This window comes from Eschrichtius robustus, chromosome 1 (genome assembly GCF_028021215.1).
Source record: "Eschrichtius robustus isolate mEscRob2 chromosome 1, mEscRob2.pri, whole genome shotgun sequence".
Classification (NCBI taxonomy): Eukaryota; Metazoa; Chordata; class Mammalia; order Artiodactyla; family Eschrichtiidae; genus Eschrichtius; species Eschrichtius robustus.
In genome coordinates, this window is record NC_090824.1 from 78800548 (window position 1) to 78820829 (window position 20282).

Sequence of the window (20282 nt, forward strand, 5' to 3'; positions counted from 1 at the left end):
AGGGAGATGGAGAGAGGGAGGGAGAGAGGGAGGGAGGGAGGGAGGGAGAGACGCCTTTGTCTTTCCCTCCCTCCCTCTATCCCTCTCCCTCCACCTCCTTCCCTCTCCAGAGAGGGAGACAGAGAAGGAAGCAGGCACCCTCTCCGGAGAGGGAAGGAGGTGGAGGGAGAGGGAGAGGGAGCAGGAGAGGGAGAGAGGGAGAGAGGGAGAGAGGGAGAGGGAATGAGGTATCGGAAGAGCGGAACAGGGAAACAGGGACAGGGAAAGGGGGACAGGGAGAGAGGGAGAGGGAAAGAGGGAGAGGGAGAGAGGCAGAGGGAGAGATGGAGGGAGAGTGAGAGTGAGAAGCAGGGAGGTAGAGGGAGGGAGGGAAGGAGAGAGAGAGGGAGACAGAGAGGGAGAGAGGGAGAAGGGCTGATGGGGGCTCCCTCCCCCTCCCCTCCTCTCCCCACTGCTTTCTCTTTCTTCTGCTTCAACAAACACCAGGCGCCTTTTAGATCAGCCCTGAAGTCAACGTTGATGCTTGGACGGCTTGACCTCCCCGCTGCCTTCCAGCCCGGGACCACAGCTGGGAGATGAAGTCTGCGGGGTCCTGGGCAGCGGCGGCGGGCTGCACAGGCACCTCCTCTGACGCCCAATCTCTCCTCCTTTACGAGGCAGCCGCCAGCTCCCCTCCCTGACTCCCCAAGATTTGGGGCCTTTTTAATATGTGTCGATAATGCCATGAGCTACTATTTAACTTTTCCACGAGGACCCATCTCCCGAAATGCAGTGCTTTTCAGCCTTGGCTGCACTAGAGAACCCCCAGGGAAGGGAGAGACGTCTGTACCTCCCTCCCTCTCCCTCTCCCTCTCCCTCCTCCTCTCCCTCTCCTTCTGGGGTGATGCCCGATGAGCTCAGATTCGCAGATGTTCCCCCCATCTCCTCTCTGTGCCTTGCGTGGGGTCTGGGCCTTCTCACTGTGGCCCGGGTATGGCCTTGACATTCAGACATCGGTTCCTGCAAGGACACTTGCGTTTGGTCCATACCGCGTGTGGCTGCAGTCTGTGCTTCTCCTGTTCAGCATCTTCAGTAGATGGGGGCTGTGCGTGAGCCCTTCATCTTCCCCGCAGACACCACTGGTGCTTGCTCGGCCTCGTGGGTGATGTGGGGGGCATGGGGGACAGTCCTGTGTCCCCACCTTCTTGGGCTGCAGACAGGCCACGTTGGTCCTGTGGTGACTGGGGGCTCCCAGGAGAACCCCACCGCAGAGCCGGAGAGGTGGCCCCAGAGAAGGTGGCGTACGCCCGCCTGGGGCAGGGCCTCACCAGCCAGCCCCGGGCCACCTGCAGCAACAGGCGTCTCGCCGTCCATGGGGCTGGGTGTTCGGGCACCGTGGGGATGACCTGCTGTCTGCACGGCAGCCGAGTCTGTATTGTTGAGCCCGGGGAGGCCCCTGGGTGGCTCCTGGAGAGCCTGGTCACATTTCTTCCTGCCCTTGGCCTTAGAGCTCATCACGGTTCACGCCGTTTCTGGTCCCAAAAGGACCTGTGTTCATAAAGACCACGTGTTAGGACAGCACCAAAGTGTCTAGAAATCCGGGCCAGGAGGAGGAGGGAGGGGGATTGGCTGTGCCCGCCAGTGGCCTGAGAGCCCTGCCCGCCCTCAGAGACCTGGCCCGGGGCCCGTGGGGAGGGCGTGGCCCACGGTCCCCAGCGCTGGCCGTCTCTGGGTTCCAGGAGAACTGCGCGATCCTCGGGGAGCTGGTAAGGCTGCAGGCTCAGAAGTCCCGCCTGCTGGGGTTCAGCACGCGTGCCGACTCCGTGCTGGAGATGAACATGGCCAAGACCAGCCAGGTGGTGGCCACTTTCCTAGGTAACCCCGCCTCCCCGAGGGTCAGGCGGACCTTGACTGGACGTGGTGCTGCCTGAGACCCGACTGTGTCAGCCCTTGGGGGTCGCCTTCCCCAACCCTTCATTCTGCCTCGAGGGGCGTGGGGTGGGTGGCGGCTGGGAGGCTGCCACAGGGACATAGCCGAACCTCTCCCCTCCGCCCGCAGATGAGCTGGCCCAGAAGCTGAAGCCCCTCGGGGAGCAGGAGCGGCCGTGATCCTGGACCTAAAGAAGGCCAAGTGCCAGAGGCGGGGCCTGCACTTTGACGGGCCCATCAACGTCTAGGACCTGTGCTGCTACATGAACCAGGGGGAGGAGACGCGCTACCACGTGGACCAGTACCTGCTCGATGAGTCCTTCCCCATGCAGGTGGTCACGCGCGGGTGGCTGGGCATCTCCCAGGAGCTGCTGGGGCTGACCTTCGACCTGGAGGAGGGTGCCAACGTGTGTCACGGAGATGTGAGGCTCTACACGGTCCGGGACGCGGCCGCGGACAAGGTCATCCATCGGCAAGTTCTACCTGGACCTCTACCCTCGGTGCATGCGTGGGGGAACCTGTCGGCCGTGGGCCAGGGCTCCTCTGTGGAAGCGGGGCCTCACCCGCGTCCCTCCCCAGGGAAGGGAAGTCTGGGCACATGGCCTGCTTTGGCCTGCAGCCGGGCTGCCTGCAGCAGGATGGGAGGCGCCAGATTGCCATCGCGGCCATGGTGGCCAACTTCACCAAGTCTACGCCCAACCCGCCCTCCCTGTTGCAGCATGATGAGCTGGAGACCTACTTCCATGAGTTCTGGCAAGCGATGCACCAGCTCCGCTCCCAGGTGGGTGCGGGCGCGGGGCTGCAGGCAGGGGGCGGGGAGGGCCCGGGCTCTCCCGTGGTTCTCAGGCAGGCCCTCGCCACGGGATTCTTCCGCTGATGTCACCCCGCACGTGGTGACGCCCTCGGTGTCAGTTTCCATCATCAAACCCCACGCACAGGGCGTGTAAAAAAATGGAAGTGGATGTCCTCGAGACTCTGGAGCCTGGAAGCCGCAGATCAAGGAGTCAGGACTGGTTCCCTGCATGTTAAATACGTGTATTCAAGAGTTGCCTTTAAAAAGACAAAAGAAAAGAAAGGAACGTTGCATGCAAGTCTGGTGACAGGCGGTGATGAGAACCAGAGGGTAGGCTCTGGGGCCGGGAGCGCTGTGCCCTGTGAGGCCCTGGGGCTGCTGCCAGTCTCGGTGGAGGCTCAGCAAGTCCCAGGGACTTCCCCACCGGGGGGGCGGGGGTGTCCCCAGCTGAGCGTCTGGGCCCAGGACCCAGTGCTCCTTCAGTCTTCCTGCGGTCAGCCCTTCGTCCTGAGAGCGATGCTCTCACAGGCTGCACCGGAGCGCGTGGGGACACTTTACTGAGCTGTGCAGCCGTCACTACTGCCCTATTTTGGAACATTTCCCTCACCCCAAAAATGTCCCTCACGCCTTTAGTTATCATTCCCTCCCCTCCCCTGCCCCTGACAACCAGGAACCCACTCTGACTCTGTGGATCTACCTGTTCTGGATGTTCCCCCTCAGTGGGGTCACACCGTGTGCCCTTCTGTGTCTGACTTGTCTCGCTGAGCATCGTGTTCTCAGGGTGCATCCACGTGGCAGCGAGTGTCAGGGCTTCACACCTTTGCGTGGCTGAGGGCCGGAAAAAAGACAAACGAAAAGAAAGGCACGTTACCTGCGACTCTGGCGACAGCCGGTGATGAGAACCAGAGGGAAGGCTCTGGGGCCGGGAGCGCCGCGCCCTGTGAGGCCCTGGGGCTGCTGCCAGTCTCGGTGGAGGCTCAGCAAGTCCCAGGGACTTCCCCACCGGGGGGGCGGGGGTGTCCCCAGCTGAGCGTCTGGGCCCAGGACCCAGTGCTCCTTCAGTCTTCCTGCGGTCAGCCCTTCGTCCTGAGAGCGATGCTCTCACAGGCTGCACCGGAGCGCGTGGGGACACTTTACTGAGCTGTGCAGCCGTCACTACTGCCCTGTTTTGGAACATTTCCCTCACCCCAAAAATGTCCGTCACGCCCTTAGTTATCATTCCCTCCCCGCCCCCTGCCCCTAACAACCAGGAACCCACTCTGACTCTGTGGATCTACCTGTTCTGGATGTTCCCCCTCAGTGGGGTCACACCCTGTGTGCCCTTCTGTGTCTGACTTGTCTCGCTGAGCATCGTGTTCTCAGGGTGCCTCCACGTGGCAGCGAGTGTCAGGGCTTCACACCTTTGCGTGGCTGAGGGCCGAAAAAAAGACAAACGACAAGAAAGGCACGTTACCTGCGACTCTGGCGACAGCCGGTGATGAGAACCAGAGGGAAGGCTCTGGGGCCGGGAGCGCCGCGCCCTGTGAAGCCCTGGCGTTGCTGCCAGTCTCGGTGGGGCACGGGCAGCGCCGTCCCCCAGAGCTGCTGGCCAACTCATCAAGTCCCGGCTGGCCAACCCCGGTGCGGTCGGGCCGAGGGAAAGGAAAGGGGCTCCCGGACCGCCCGGCTGGAAAGCGCGGCCTGCACACAGTGCCAGCCCCCCGTCTCCTTCCTCCCGCCCTCCAGGCCTCTTCAACCTGCGCCAGATCGTCCTGGCCAAGGTGGACAAGGCCCTGCACACGCAGACGCCCGCGGACCCGGCCCAGGAGAATGCCCGCCTCTGCCAGGAGGTCCTCGGGGTCCCAGCCACGCCAGGTAGCCAAGTGCACGCCGGGCCCACCTTAGCGGTCGCTTGGCGGCTACTGCCCAGGTCAAGAGGATCCTCTGGTGGTGTGTGAAGGGGGACCGACTGACGGGCTCTGGCCGAGGCCCGCTGACCTCTGGCCTCTTCCTGCCTCGGTTCCTGGGCTGGTCCCTCCAGCTGTGGCCCGCGGAGTCCGAGGGTGGGGTGGGCGTATCTGCACGTGCTTTCTGGAGAGCCTGGAAGAGGCAGGAGAGGGCTTCATACCCCGGACGGAACGCGTCGACGAGGTTTGCCCGTGCGTGTCGGTGCGGAGACGCAGTTCACTCCCTCGTGAGCGCTTGAACCCGCGCTCTCCCCGTGCTGGAAGGTGAGCCCTGACTCATCCCTCGGAGCCTCGGGCAGCTGACCTTGTAAGAGGCTTCGGGGTGAACCCTCGTGAGCTTCAGCAGAAAGTCGGCAAAAATTTATTTGTGTCCCTCCACTGAGTTGCCCGCAAGGTCCCCGTTTTCTAGAAGTGTTGGGCCAATACTCCCTCTAGTGGCAGGGGACTCAGACAGGGCTGCTTTGAGGCCCCCTCTCTGGGGAAGGGGCACGGAGCGGCCAGGGGGCCGGGCAGGAGCTTCTCCGCGTGTGTCCCAGGGACCCACCTGCTTGCGACCTTCGGCCGCCTGGCAGGAAGCTACGACGCCCAGTCCTATGGCTACCTGTGCAGCGAGGTGTACTCCGCGGACACGTTCCACACACGTTTCAAGCGGGAGGGCGTCCTGAGTGGCAAGGTGAGAGGCCAGCCTGCCATGCAGACCAACACGGAGGTCCTTGGCCTGGGCCTAGATGCCTGTGCCGCCCGCCTGGGCCTGCCAGGCTCTGAGGGCCCTGCCCTGGACCCCCTGCTCCCCTGCCCTTTCTTGAGTCACAGCAGAGGTGGCCACACCCACACCCTCAGTGAAGGGGGTGCTCCACCCTCCTGCAGCCCCACCCCCTCTCGTCAGGTTGCCATGGACTACAGAAGCTGCATTCTGAGGCCAGGGGGCTCCGAGGATGCCAAGGGCATGGTGAAGCTCTTCCTGGGTTGTGACCCCACGCAGGACGCCTTCCTCCTGAGCAAAGGGCTGCAGGTTGAGGGCTGCAAGCCGCCGGCCTGCTGAAGGCACGGGGTTTTGCCCACCCAGGCGGGCCGGGTGCCTTAGCGCCCCGTCGGGGCGGGGGAGGGGCCGCGTGTCCTCCCAGCCCCTGAGTCCCCGGCGGCCGGCCTAGGCCAAAAGTCTCCACCTGGAAGTGTCTGGAGAGCCTGGCATCAAGGCTCCCCCTTGTTGCACTAATGCAATCCCTTCCTGGGGAGCTTTCCTGGTAACAAAACGGTTCTTTGAAAACGCAGCTGTTAATAAAAAGACTCTACTCCTGGTCTCTGCCTGCCGTCCCTTCCACCACAGGAGTGGCATGGGGGCCGTCACACTGGGGGGAGTTCTGACCTTGGTCGGGGATCAGCCCTGGGGCCGTGGTGACGCGTCTGGGTCACTGGGAGATGGCTGAGCTGTGGGGTGAGTTCAGACGGGGATGGTGCCCCGCACCCCGGCCGGGCAGGCTCTCCAGTGAGGGGGTGTCAGTTTCCTGCCAGCCTCTCGCCCGTCACTGTTTGGCATCTCGGGGGCTGTGATTGGCTGGAGCTGGTTCTGGCGGTGGGCACAGCTGTGGGAAGCCCGGCTGTGGCTGTCCCTGTCCCCGTGTCCTGTCCTCCTGCTCAAGGCCGGCCGGCTGGCTCCCTCTGATCATCGGCAGCTGCTGAAGTCTGGACCACAGCAGGGGGCTGCCTTCCTGGGTCCTAGCGATTCTTCCCAAAGGCCTTAGGGATGTGTTTTGGTGGCAGTAGGAATTCAGAGAGGGTGCTGCACCACTGGAGCGGTAGGGTGGCTCTGGACCGTCCCGTGTGTCCTTCCCGGGCCTTTGAGCTCCTCGGGAGCCCTGCCTCCGGCCCTTCGCCCCCACAAAGGACGCCAGGCAGCGGAGCGAGCGCGCGGGCGGCGCCCCGACCTTCTCCCCGTGGCCCAGGCGGGCAGGCGGTGCCACGCTCTGTCCTCCCCTCAGCCTGCCCGCCCGTTCTCACCCGCCCTAGGGCAGTCGGTTGTGGACCAGGCTGTGGTGTCTGCCCTTCTGCAGCCCCGGCTCAGCTCCCTGCACCCACTTCGGTGCCTTCTGTGTTCTGGGCTGGTCGCAGGCCCAGAGCCGGTGGGCAGGCACCCCGTGGCCGGGAGGGCTGTTCGTGTGAATTCCCTGGGGCTTGAAAAGGAGCACAGCCGGCCTTCCATCAGGCACCTCTCGATGGATATGGAAGGGGCGTGTCGGGGCCTGGGGGCTGCTCGTCTTCCTGTGCACCGAGCCCCCAGGTGGTCCCCGTGCAAAATCCAGGTGTGGCGTTGGCACCCCAGCCGTGTGCCGGGCAGTCCATGGCGGGCGACACAAGCCTCGGGCTGGTGGGCCACAGGGTTCCTGAGCGGCAGGTCAGGACTGAGAGGGTGAGGCCTTTCCCCGGGTCCAGGGCCCAGGCTGATGCCGGCTGGAGGCCCCTCCGCTCACCGCCCGCAACCCCCAGCCCCTGCCCTCACGTGAGCCCCCAGGGCTGAGCTCAGGTGTTGGATGCCCAGGCTCCCCGGTAGCCCAGCCCGTTCCCAGTCCTCCGTGGTCACTGAAGGGCTTGGAAGCGGGTTGCCCCACAGAGACTGCTGTTCTCCGAGCCCTGGGCAGGGGGCAGGGAGGACGGGCACAGGGCCCTGCAGGGGTGTGGTCGCCGGGGCAGCCGGAGCAGCTCCACACAGTAAGTAAGAGCACCTCACCAAAAAACAGTGCGTTTCTCCAGCCGCCCCGGGACCTGAGCTCAGGTCCTGGGGCAGGAAGGGGCAGCACTGCAGCTGTTAGCTGTCACTGGGGGTCGACTGTGGCCCGGTGCCACCTCTTAGATCGTCCCCCGTCCCCTTCCGGGGTTGCGACCGGACCCCTGCCAATCGGGTTCTCACTCCTCCCCATCCCCTACGCCGGCTCCACGAAGGTGGAAGGAACACATTTTTAAAAAGGCTGGAGCCTGGGCTTCCCTGCTGGCGCAGTGGTTAAGAATCCGCCTGCCAATGCAGGGGACAAGGGTTCAAGCCCTGGTCCGGGAAGTTCCCACACGCCGCGGAGCAATGAAGCCCGTGCGCCACAACTACTGAGCCTGCGCTCTAGAGCCCAAAAGCCACAACTACTGAGTCCTCGTGCCCCGACTACTGAAGCCCGCGCGCCTAGAGCCCGTGCTCCGCAACAAGAGAAGCCACCGCAATGAGAAGCCCACGCACCGCAACGAAGAGTAGCCCCCGCTCACCGCAACTGGAGAAAGCACACACGCAGCAAGGAAGACCCAACGCAGCCAAAAATAAATAAATTAAATAAATAAATAAATTTTTAAAAATCATATTAAATACCTATCAATGAGATTTTAAGAAATAGTCAGGACCAGAGCCTCCCATCAAGCCTCTTAGATAGCCTCAACCACCAGAGGGCAGACAGCAGAAGCAAGAGAAACTACAATCCTGCAGCCTGTGGACCAAAAACCACAGTGACAGAAAGATAGAGAAGATGAAAAGGCAGAGGGCCATGTACCAGATGAAGGAACAAGAAAAAACCCCAGAAAAACAACTAAATGAAGTGGAGATAGGCAACCTTCCAGAAAAAGAATTCAGAATAATGATAGTGAAGACGATCCAGGACCTCGGAATAAGAATGGAGGCAAAGATTGAGAAGATGCAAGAAATGGTTAACAAAGACCTAGAAGAATTAAAGAACAAACAAACAGAGATGACCAATACAATAACCGAAATGAAAACTACACTAGAAGGAATCAATAGCAGAATAACTGAGGCAGAAGAACGGATAAGTGACCTGGAAGAGAGAATGGTGGAATTCACTGCTGCGGAACAGACTAAAGAAAAAAGAATGAAACGAAATGAAGACAGCCTAAGAGACCTCTGGGACAACATTAAACGCAACAACATTCGCATTATAGGGGTCCCAGAAGGAGAAGAGAGAGAGAAAGGACCAGAGAAAATATTTGAAGAGATTATAGTCGAAAACCTCCCTAACATGGGAAAGGTAATAGCCACCCAAGTCCAGGAAGCGCAGAGAGTCCCATACAGAATAAACCCAAGGAGAAACACGCCGAGACACATAGTAATCAAAGTGGCAAAAATTAAAGACCAAGAAAAATTATTGAAAGCAGCAAGGGAAAAACGACAAATAACATACAAGGGAACTCCCATAAGGTTAACAGCTGATTTCTCAGCAGAAACTCTGCAAGCCAGAAGGGAGTGGCATGATATACTTAAAGTGATGAAAGGGAAGAACCTACAACCAAGATTACTCTACCCAGCAAGGATCTCATTTAGCTTTGATGGAGAAATCAAAAGCTTTACAGACAAGCAAAAGCTAAGAGAATTCAGCACCACCAAACCAGCTCTACAACAAATGCTAAAGGAACTTCTCTAAGTGGGAAACACAAGAGAAGAAAAGGACCTACAAAAACAAACCCAAAACAATTAAGAAAATGGTCATAGGAACATACATATCGATAATTACCTTAAACGTGAATGGATTAAATGCCCCAACCAAAAGACATAGACTGGCTGAATGGATACAAAAACAAGACCCATATATATGCTGTCTACAAGAGACCCACTTTAGACCTAGGGACACATACAGACTGAAAGTAAGGGGATGGAAAAAGATATTCCATGCAAATGGAAATCAAAAGAAAGCTGGAGTAGCTATACTCGTATCAGATAAAATAGACTTTAAAATAAAGAATGTTACAAGAGACAAGGAAGGACACTACATAATGATCCAGGGATCAATCCAAGAAGAAGATATAACAATTATAAATATATATGCACCCAACAGAGGAGCACCTCAATACATAAGGCAACTGCTAACAGCTATAAAAGAGGAAATCGACAGTAACACAGTAATAGTGGGGGACTTTAACACCTCACTTACACCAATGGACAGATCATCCAAAATGAAAATAAATAAGGAAACAGAAGCTTTAAATGACACAATAGACCAGATAGATTTAATTGATATATATAGGACATTCCACCCAAAAACAGCAGATTACACGTTCTTCTCAAGTGCGCACGGAACGTTCTCCAGGATAGATCACATCTTGGGTCACAAATCAAGCCTCAGTAAATTTAAGAAAATTGAAATCATATCAAGCATCTTTTCTGACCACAACGCTATGAGATTAGAAATGAATTACAGGGAAAAAAACGTAAAAAAGACAAACACATGGAGGCTAAACAATACGTTACTAAATAACCAAGAGATCACTGAAGAAATCAAAGAGGAAACAAAAAAATACCTAGAGACAAATGACAATGAAAACACGACGACCCAAAACCTATGGGATGCAGCAAAAGCAGTTCTAAGAGGGAAGTTTATAGCTATACAAGCCTACCTAAAGAAACAAGAAAAATCTCAAGTAAACAATCTAACCTTACACCTAAAGAAACTAGAGAAAGAAGAACAAACAAAACCCAAAGTTAGCAGAAGGAAAGAAATCTTAAAGATCAGAGCAGAAATAAACGAAATAGAAACAAAGACAACAATAGCAAAGATCAATAAAACTAAAAGTTGGTTCTTTGAGAAGATAAACAAAATGGATAAGCCATTAGCCAGACTCATCAAGAAAAAGAGGGAGAGGACTCAAATCAATAAAATCAGAAATGAAAAAGGAGAAGTTACAACAGACACCGCAGAGATACAAAGCATCCTAAGAGACTACTACAAGCAACTTTATGCCAATAAAATGGACAACCTGGAAGAAATGGACAAATTCTTAGAAAGGTATAACCTTCCAAGACTGAACCAGGAAGAAACAGAAAATAGGAACAGACCAATCACAAGTCATGAAATTGAAACTGTGATTAAAAATCTTCCAACAAACAAAAGTCCAGGACCAGATGGCTTCACAGGTGAATTCTATCAAACATTTAGAGAAGAGCTAACACCCATCCTTCTCAAACTCTTCCAAAAAATTGCAGAGGAAGGAACACTCCCAAACTCATTCTGTGAGGCCACCATCACCCTGATACCAAAACCAGACAAAGACACTACAAAAAAAGAAAATTACAGACCAATATCACTGATGAATATAGATGCAAAAATCCTCAACAAAATACTAGCAAACAGAATCCAACCACACATTAAAAGGATCATACACCACAATCAAGTGGGATTTATCCCAGGGATGCAAGGATTCTTCAACATACGCAAATCAATCAATGTGATACACCATATTACCAAATTGAAGAATAAAAACCATATGATCATCTCAATAGATGCAGAAAAAGCTTTTGACAAAATTCAACACCCATTTCTGATAAAAACTCTCCAGAAAGTGGGCATAGAGGGAACCTACCTCAACATAATAAAGGCCATATATGACAAACCCACAGCAAACATCATTCTCAATGCTGAAAAACTGAAAGCATTTCCTCTAAGATCAGGAACGAGACAAGGATGTCCACTCTCACCACTATTATTCAACATAGTTCTGGAAGTCCTAGCCACGGCAATCAGAGAAGAAAAAGAAATACAAGGAATACAAATTGGAAAAGAAGAAGTAAAACTGTCACTGGTTGCGGATGACATGATACTATACATAGAGAATCCTAAAACTGCCACCAGAAAACTGCTAGAGCTAATCAATGAATATGGTAAAGTTGCAGGATACAAAATTAATGCACAGAAATCTCTTGCATTCCTATACACTAATGATGAAAAATCTGAAAGAGAAATTAAGGAAACACTCCCATTTACCATTGCAACAAAAAGAATAAAATACCTAGGAATAAACCGACCTAGGGAGACAAAAGACCTGTATGCAGAAAACTATAAGACACTGATGAAAGAAATTAAAGATGATACCAACAGATGGAGAGATATACCATGTTCTTGGATTGGAAGAATCAACATTGTGAAAATGAGTATACTACCCAAAGCAATCTACAGATTCAATGCAATCCCTATCAAATTACCAATGGCATTGTTTACGGAGCTAGGACAAATCCTCTTAAAATTTGTATGGAGACACAAAAGACCCCGAATAGCCAAAGCAGTCTTGAGGGAAAAACATGGAGCTGGAGGAATCAGACTCCCTGACTTCAGACTATACTACAAAGCTACAGTAATCAAGACAATATGGTACTGGCACAAAAACAGAAACATAGATCAATGGAACAAGATAGAAAGCCCAGAGATTAACCCACGCACCTATGGTCAACTAATCTACGACAAAGGAGGCAAAGATATACAATGGAGAAAAGACAGTCTCTTCAATAAGTGGTGCTGGGAAAACTGGACAGCTACATGTAAAAGAATGAAATTAGAATACTCCCTAACACCATACACAAAAATAAACTCAAAATGGATTAGAGACCTAAATATAAGAGTGGACACTATAAAACTCTTAGAGGAAAACATAGGAAGAACACTCTCTGACATAAATCACAGCAAGACCTTTTTTGATCCACCTCCTAGAGTAATGGAAATAAAAACAAAAATAAACAAGTGGGACCTAACGAAACTGCAAAGCTTTTGCACAGCAAAGGAAACCATAAACAAGACGAAAAGACAACCCTCAGAATGGGAGAAAATATTTGCAAATGAATCAACGGACAAAGGATTAATCTCCAAAATATATAAACAGCTCATTCAGCTCAATATTAAAGAAACAAACACCCCAATCCAAAAATGGGCAGAAGACCTAAACAGACATTTCTCCAAAGAAGACATACAGACGGCCACGAAGCACATGAAAAGATGCTCAACATCACTAATTATTAGAGAAATGCAAATCAAAACTACAAGGAGGTATCACCTCACTCCTGTTAGAATGGGCATCATCAGAAAATCTACAAACAACAAATGCTGGAGAGGGTGTGGAGAAAAGGGAACCCTCTTGCACTGTTGGTGGGAATGTAAATTGATACAGCTACTATGGAGAACAATATGGAGGTTCCTTAAAAAACTAAAAATAGAATTACCATATGACCCAGCAATCCCACTACTGGGCATATACCCAGAGAAAACCGTAATTCAAAAAGACACATGCACCCGAATGTTCATTGCAGCACTATTTACAATAGCCAGGTCATGGAAGCAACCTAAATGCCCATCGACAGACGAATGGATAAAGAAGTTGTGGTACATATATACAATGGAATATTACTCAGCCATAAAAAGGAACGAAATTGAGTCATTTGTTGAGACGTGGATGGATCTAGAGACTGTCATACAGAGTGAAGTAAGTCAGAAAGAGAAAAACAAATATCGTATATTAATGCATGTATGTGGAACCTAGAAAAATGGTACAGATGAGCCAGTTTGCAGGGCAGAAGTTGAGACACAGATGTAGAGAATGGACATATGGACACCAAGGGGGGAAAACTGCGGTGGGGTGGGGATGGTGGTGTGCTGAATTGGGCGATTGGGATTGACATGTATACACTGATGTGTATAAAATTGATGCCTAATAAGAACCTGCAGTATAAACAAACAAACAAAACAACTAATACTAAACTTTCATTGGGTTATTTGTATGGAAATATGTTAATATAAATGTTTCAGACATTACATGAAATTTCTAAAAATCTTATATTTGTATGTGTATGGAAATATGTATGGAAATATGTTAATAGAAATGTTTCAGACATTACATGAAATTGCTAAAAATCTTATATGTTCTGGTATAATGTTATATGTAATAATCCTAGTTATTACTTTAAAATGTATATCTCAGAAATAACTAATTTTCTTGTCAACTGCATTATTATGAACTTTCATCAAATCTTTAACCGTGGTCATTTTTAAGTCTTTTGTCATAAAGAAAAAAAAAAAAAAGAAAGAAATAGTCAGTTAGTTAGTTAATTGTGCCGGGTCTTAGTTGCCACAGGCCAGCTCCTTAGTTGTGGTAATGAGATATTTTATATTCTTTTTTGTTCCTGAACAAAGGCCTCAGAATCCAGTATTTACTTGATAATGCTCACAGCATAGCTCAGCACGGAATAGCCACATTGTTTTTCTTTGGCTGCTATGTACCAAACAGCCTTTTGTACTGTTTTACCAAATGCATGTATTTAATACCTGTTTTAAAAAACATAGTGAGATCTCAAAAACTTGAAATTGACTAAAGTAAGATTCTCTCTGTAGTACTACTTATTTGACCAGCACCACCTGATAACACCGGTGTGGTGCACCGAGCCTTACTCTAGCATATCGGGATACACCCCGTTTCGACAAGTGTTCATCCTCCAAGTCCCCAAGGCCTCTCACACACTGCCAGTGAAACTGCTTCCTGCTTGGGAAAGAGTGCCCCAGTTCGTTTCTTTAGAAGCTTGAAGGCTATGTAAGCCCTCCAAAAGGTTAGAGGGCAAAGAACAACTCTAAAACTGGCACATTTGTTTAAAGAAAAAGACTTGTCAATATTACAAGAGCCAGCTTGCTTTCACTTGTGACACGTTTTCTTAGGAGGCAAGGGATGTGGCCATGTGACTTGGACAAGCTGTTTCCCTCTGTCTCAGTGTCCCACCTGTGAGTGGGTAGTCTGACGAAGCTTAATGACAGACATCTGAATAACGATCATGAACAGTGGCATCTAATTTCCAAAATAAAAACAGGAGAATGAGTATGTCTTTCACAACAGGACGTCAAGTCTACCTCAAAGATATTGGTAGCCTTGAGTCCACTGCTTCTCACTGAGTGCAACTGTGCCCCCCAGGGGACATCTGGGGAAGTCTGAAGGTGATTTTGGCTGTCACGACTGGGAGGAGAGAGAGGGAATGTTACGGGCACCTAGTGAGTAAGAGGTCGGGACCTTGCTAAACACTCTACGATGCACAGGACTCACACACCACAGCAAAGGTTTATCTGGCCCCAAAAGTCAATGCCTTGGTTGAGAAACCCTGCCTTAGAGCAAACCACGGATACTCATCTTTAGCAGGTAACAGGGCATTTACTACCCACCTGTAAACCTACAGATTTCCCGACTTACACAGCTAATCCTGTGGCAGGAATGAAATAGAGAGCGTGTGACCATCTGGTAGTACCTAGGTTTGCCCCTCAAGTCACATGAGACAGTGCTGGAGACTGACATTTTCTATATTGGAGGTCTCTGGCAAGCCACCAGTTTTCTAACCTAAAAAGTCTAAGCAGCATTGTTACAATACACATAATAACACGACAATTCTGCTTTTATAGAGAAATTCGATGTGGGAAAGGAGCTTATCTGACATCAGAAGCAAATGCTTTGAACACATCACATCTGCTGGTTCGACTGTCAAATCTTGACAGCTGGAGACGTAGGAAGGTAGACAGGAGAGAACAGACCAAAGTTACGGGCCTGCTGAGTCCTCGGGGCTAACCATAATACACTTCGTACTGCCCTGGGTCCAGGGGTGTGTTCTAACACCCTCTCAGTCACTTACGGTCCATAGACAGACCAAGTATAAATTCACAATTACCAGCAAGTGTACCAAAAAAAGGCAGAGTTAAGTAACTTAAATGCGAGCCCTACCTGGTCTTTTTCTTCTTCATCGACAGAATCATCCGATTTTGCTTTTTCAGGGTCTTCCTCAGGTTTCCGTTTGGCAGGCCTGTCACACACACACACACACAGTAAAGCCAACTGTTAGCTCACCAGACCCTAGACCTCCAGTGGGCACGAAACAACTCATATTCCTCCCTACCAAGAGTACCCTCTCTTTGGAAAGATTCAGGGCATGGTCCCCTCTTCCCTCTGAGAAGCCCTTTTTGCCAGGACATTAAAAGAAGCTTCGAGCTTAATGTTTCTTTGGATGACAGGTTTAGAATACCACCATTTTGCAAACCTTAAGAAATAATGGATCTAGACTTTGATCAATGGCTGCTACAATCACCGAAGAGACATTACATGCCTCTGATGGACAGCCCCATGCTGTCAATGAAGTCTCACAAAATAAAGCTGGAATCTGATCAAGACTCTAGACCTAACTACCAGTTTACAGAAAACTGGAGGCAAGGGAACACATTAACCACCAAAACGATGCAGTCAGCCAGACCTAGAAGCTATTAGAAAAAAAGACCTATTTTCTTTAAATCAATGGCAAGAAGATAAGGAATCTATCACTTGAAAGGCTTAAGGAGCAAATCAACCAAACTCTGTTACACAAGGGGAAGAATGAACACTGCTATATATTTGTTAGTAAGGAACTGTTACACTTTATAAGGCCTGTTTTGTCTTCTTCAAAAGACTGTTTGCTAGATGTTAGCAATTATGGCAAAATATGAATAAAAAACTTGTCAGAGAAAGAGACCTTGTCATCTAGAAATACAGTATGTGTGGATAAGATGACCTGTCCGATTTGTTTCAAAGTAATCCAACTGGGAGGAGATGGGTGGGTATGGAGCTGTAATCCATTTGGAACAATTTTCACTTGGAGCATGTGGGGGTATAGATGAAACAACAGCCAGGAGATGTTAACTGTTGACACTGGGTGATAGGTACACAGGGGTTCATTTTACTATCCTTGGTAATTCTGTGCATGTACATTTGAAGTTGCCTATGTGAAGAGTAAAAATGGATGAGATCTTCAGAAATGCTGTTCACGAATGTCTAATAACAGAATATCAAAAGGAAAACCGAAGCAATGTGGAAGTCAGAATTACTAAGTTACATCCTACTAATTTATATGTGTTTTACCAAAAACCGTTGGCCCCTAAAATGGGGGCTGTCCATTCATTATATACTGACCTCCTTGTGAAATGAGATGTGATGGTGGTCTGCCTGGCAGTTTGCCTTCTAATCCTGGGGCTAGATGAGACTTCAGCTGCTTAAAGAAAAAGAAACAAAAAAGCCACTAGGAATAAAGAGTTCACAGCCAAGGTACAGTTCTTCAGCATTACCAAGCTGGTGCAGAGACCAGGTTCTGAGGATTAAGTAACCTTCTCTTCTTATTCTCAGCAACCACCATCTTGATAAACTCATCAAATTAGCACCTGCCAGTCTGCTGGGCCATTTCAACACAAGCTCTTGTATGAGGGGCCCAACCCTGAGACGCACAAGGAAACAGAGCCTCCGTTTATTTCGTCAAAAGATGAAGTGGCCAAGCACCTGACCTGAGCTCAAGTCCCATGCTCTTTTTTTAAAAATTCCAGAAGAGTTACTCTGACTACAAGTGGGGAAGGAGTCTAAGAATAAATGTTTAGCTTAAACAGGCATGTAACTTACAAGTCATAGATATCAGCAGCTCCTGTTATCTTATACCTCATAAATTCAACCGCATTTGGGGATCTAATGCTCTATAACTTGGTTGAAGACAAAAATTTAAAGTATATATCTAAGCTAGTTAGACGTATACACAAGAGGGAATTCCACGGCGGTCCAGTGGTTAAGACTCGGCACTCTCACTGCCAAGGGCCGGGGTTCGATCCCTGGTTGGAGAACTAAGATGGTACAAGCCGAGCAACACAGCCATCCCCCCACCAAAAAAAAGGATACACAAAAAACAAGTACTGCCGGTGGAGGGGTTGTGTGGGGGGGGAACAGACAGACCCTATGGCGCCAAGTCTGTCCTCCCCTTAGGTGGTACCAGATTCCAACGAGGTCAAACGAGTCAAGCGCTCTTACAGTTTGTTTCTCCATCGGACTTGCTTCTCCTGGGCATGCAAAGTTTGGAAACAGGTTTGGGGGACTTGTTTTTCTCTGCTATTTCCACTCTGCGCTCCTCACCACTTGTCTGGCTCCCGTTTTCTAGACAGCCGTTCACTTCCCAACTGAAAGCATGAGCTCTGTTCTCCAAGGACAAATCTTTATTTAAAAGGGATCTGCCTTGAGCCAGGTAGCCCTCCTACAGCAGGAAAGGATCATTTAAGTAGCAGTGACTGTAAACAAGGGGCCATGAGAGAATAAGGAAACACAGGCGCTTCCTTCATAACTATCAGGGAACAGGGAGAGGTGGGATTATTCTGCCTCCCTGGTCACAGACAAGTTACATGGGAGGAAACGTTTTCTAGCCGCCGGGATGCTGACGACTTACCTCTGATAATTCTTCTCTATGTAGTTTGGTTTTCAAGTCACACAACTGATTCTTTATTTCTGTCTGCAGAAATTCACGCAAGAGATTCCGTTTCTCCTTCATGCATTCCTAAGGGAAGGACAGAGGTTTACAAGTCTCCACATTCCCAAGGTAGGAACCAATGGACTAATACACAAATAGTTACACTGCCTGGTCACATAACAATGACTGAATGGCAGGCAATGCTGAGTCGGCCAAAAAGAAAACTAAATATTCACAAGACATGTTCCTGATGTTTCCGTTAAGATCATATCACACACCATCTCCAGAGTGGTGACAAATGGAAAGATTAGAGGTGAAACAGACACATAATAGAGTACTAGAACAAAACTGATTTGGAAAAACAGTGTGACCAGGACAAGTTATAATCCAGACTTGATGGTACGGAACCCAGACTGGGAAACTCGATGAGTTACCAAAAGCTAACCCATAATAGCCTATTAGTACAGCACATTAGACAGAAACATCCACGTCATCCTCAACTTTAGGGAAAAGAGAGCCAATTCCACTTAATTTTGTTTTTATGAACTACATAGTATCTGTCAAATGGTCACATTTGATCATATATTTTGTTAAGGTGGAGATTACCTTACCTTTTCTGTTAACTATCTCTTTCCAAATCTTTGAGCCTGGGGGAAGAAAAGGGAAGAAACAAACGCTTGTTCAGCAACATTGTCTACCTGTAAGAATGCCACACTTTAAAGAACTTTGGAAATAAGTTGAACATGAATGTTAGAAAAAAATACAATGGTTTTTCCCTCCCCCAGTGTCTAGAATGCCCTACTGTAATGCCTGCACGTTAAGAAGTTATTTTCAATATGAATGAGGTCCCCCTTTTGGGGGGTGGTTTTCTGATGGTGGTAAGAGATGATATAGGAGATTATCTTCCGATAATATAGGGAAATCTATCTAAAGTAATTATTCAGTACTTGCCTGATAAGTCAAATTTGAAATTCTTCCATTTCACTGAATTCTTTCCTTCTTTCAACTTTTAATTAATAGAGTAAATTACATGATCCCATCACTCTCTTCAAGACAGTCTATAAATAACCTTAAATGTCATAAGTCGGAATTCATTACAGAAATTCACCCGTCATTTTCCAGTAAAGGAAAGCAGCAATTCAAATACAAGCAGTAATACTGTAGTGTATCAATTTGTTGCAGAGAAAAATGTTTATTTAAAAATTTCAATATACTTTGTACACCAGCCCTCACTAAAAGTATTTTTTAACTGTACTGACATGGACCTGAACCCTTAAGAATTCATCTTTTTCCTCATTATATTTTGTAACCTGACATGCTTTGAAAATAGGCATATATTTTTTAAGTTACAAAACTATTTCAACTCAAAGAATTGTTTAACTTAGGCAAAAAGAAGAGATTAACAATATTATACTCAAACAATTTGCTTCCAATAGATAGAACTGAAGGGGGTATAAAATGACATTCCTCAAGTCTTCTGGATTTTATTTACTCATTGTAATGTACAAAGAGACCCAGGTCCCACCAGGTTAGGGACGTTGCTTCTATGATTTATCTTCTAAAGACAATGGATGAGCAAACCCACCTCCCCTTTAGCCCTGGTTAGCATCAGTCCCAGTGAACCTTCATTTCTCTTTCCTATCTAAATCAAGCTATTCCTCTATAATAACCCATTCTGAATAATGATTATTGAGATTTAAATAACAGCTTTCCAAAAACAACTCTATAGCAATTTATTCCAAATTAGCCCAATCTACAGTTTCTTCTTCATTTTAAGTGAAAAAGTAAAGAATAAAAACATTAGCTAATTTTTAACACATCATTTATCAATGATTCAAGTTGAAAACTGCTTCAACTTTAGCATCTCATGGGTACAAACGGATAAGGAATTTTATGCTAGAAGATTTGGTTGGATACCTGAAGATGTGGTTTATTTATGAGAGTTTTTGTGTTGTGTGTTGATAGATTTAACAACTAAAGAGATTTTGAACATCTTGGGGAGTACTCAATGACTGTCTAATTGTTTCTGTAACTTAGAATGTTTTTCAAGCGCACATGATATAAAAAGTATTATATTATAAAAGTAATATAATTTTGTCTTAATGGATTCTTTCCTAGAAATGGAGCAAATGTTTTGGCTACCAAATCCTTGCAATGATATTTAGTACTGTATTTTTAGCTTCTGCTCTTCTTAAATAACCCAAAAGCTGTACTTTTTATTTAAACCATGAGAACATAAAAGTAGGTGTATAGGTCAAGAGAAAGTACATCCATTTTGTGTCTTTGCCGACTCTTTTCAGATTGATATGTCATCTTTGTCTGAAATAGCAAGCCACATAATTTTGCATAGAAAATAAGAAACATACCTAGAAGTTATTTTTAAGTGTTAACATTTAAAGGGACCAGCACTACATAATATTTTTAATTCCATAAATATTTACTGATATCTGCATTATTATAACTCTCAAATTTTTCCTTAGAATTTTGAAAGAACTTCCTTCATTCCAGTATCATGGAAAAGTTTTTCAAGCTTAATTCAACAAGGTATTTCAACTAGCCGGTATCTTTGATCTTTATTATGGTTAATTTTTCTTCATGAAGTGACCAAATTTGAATAAGG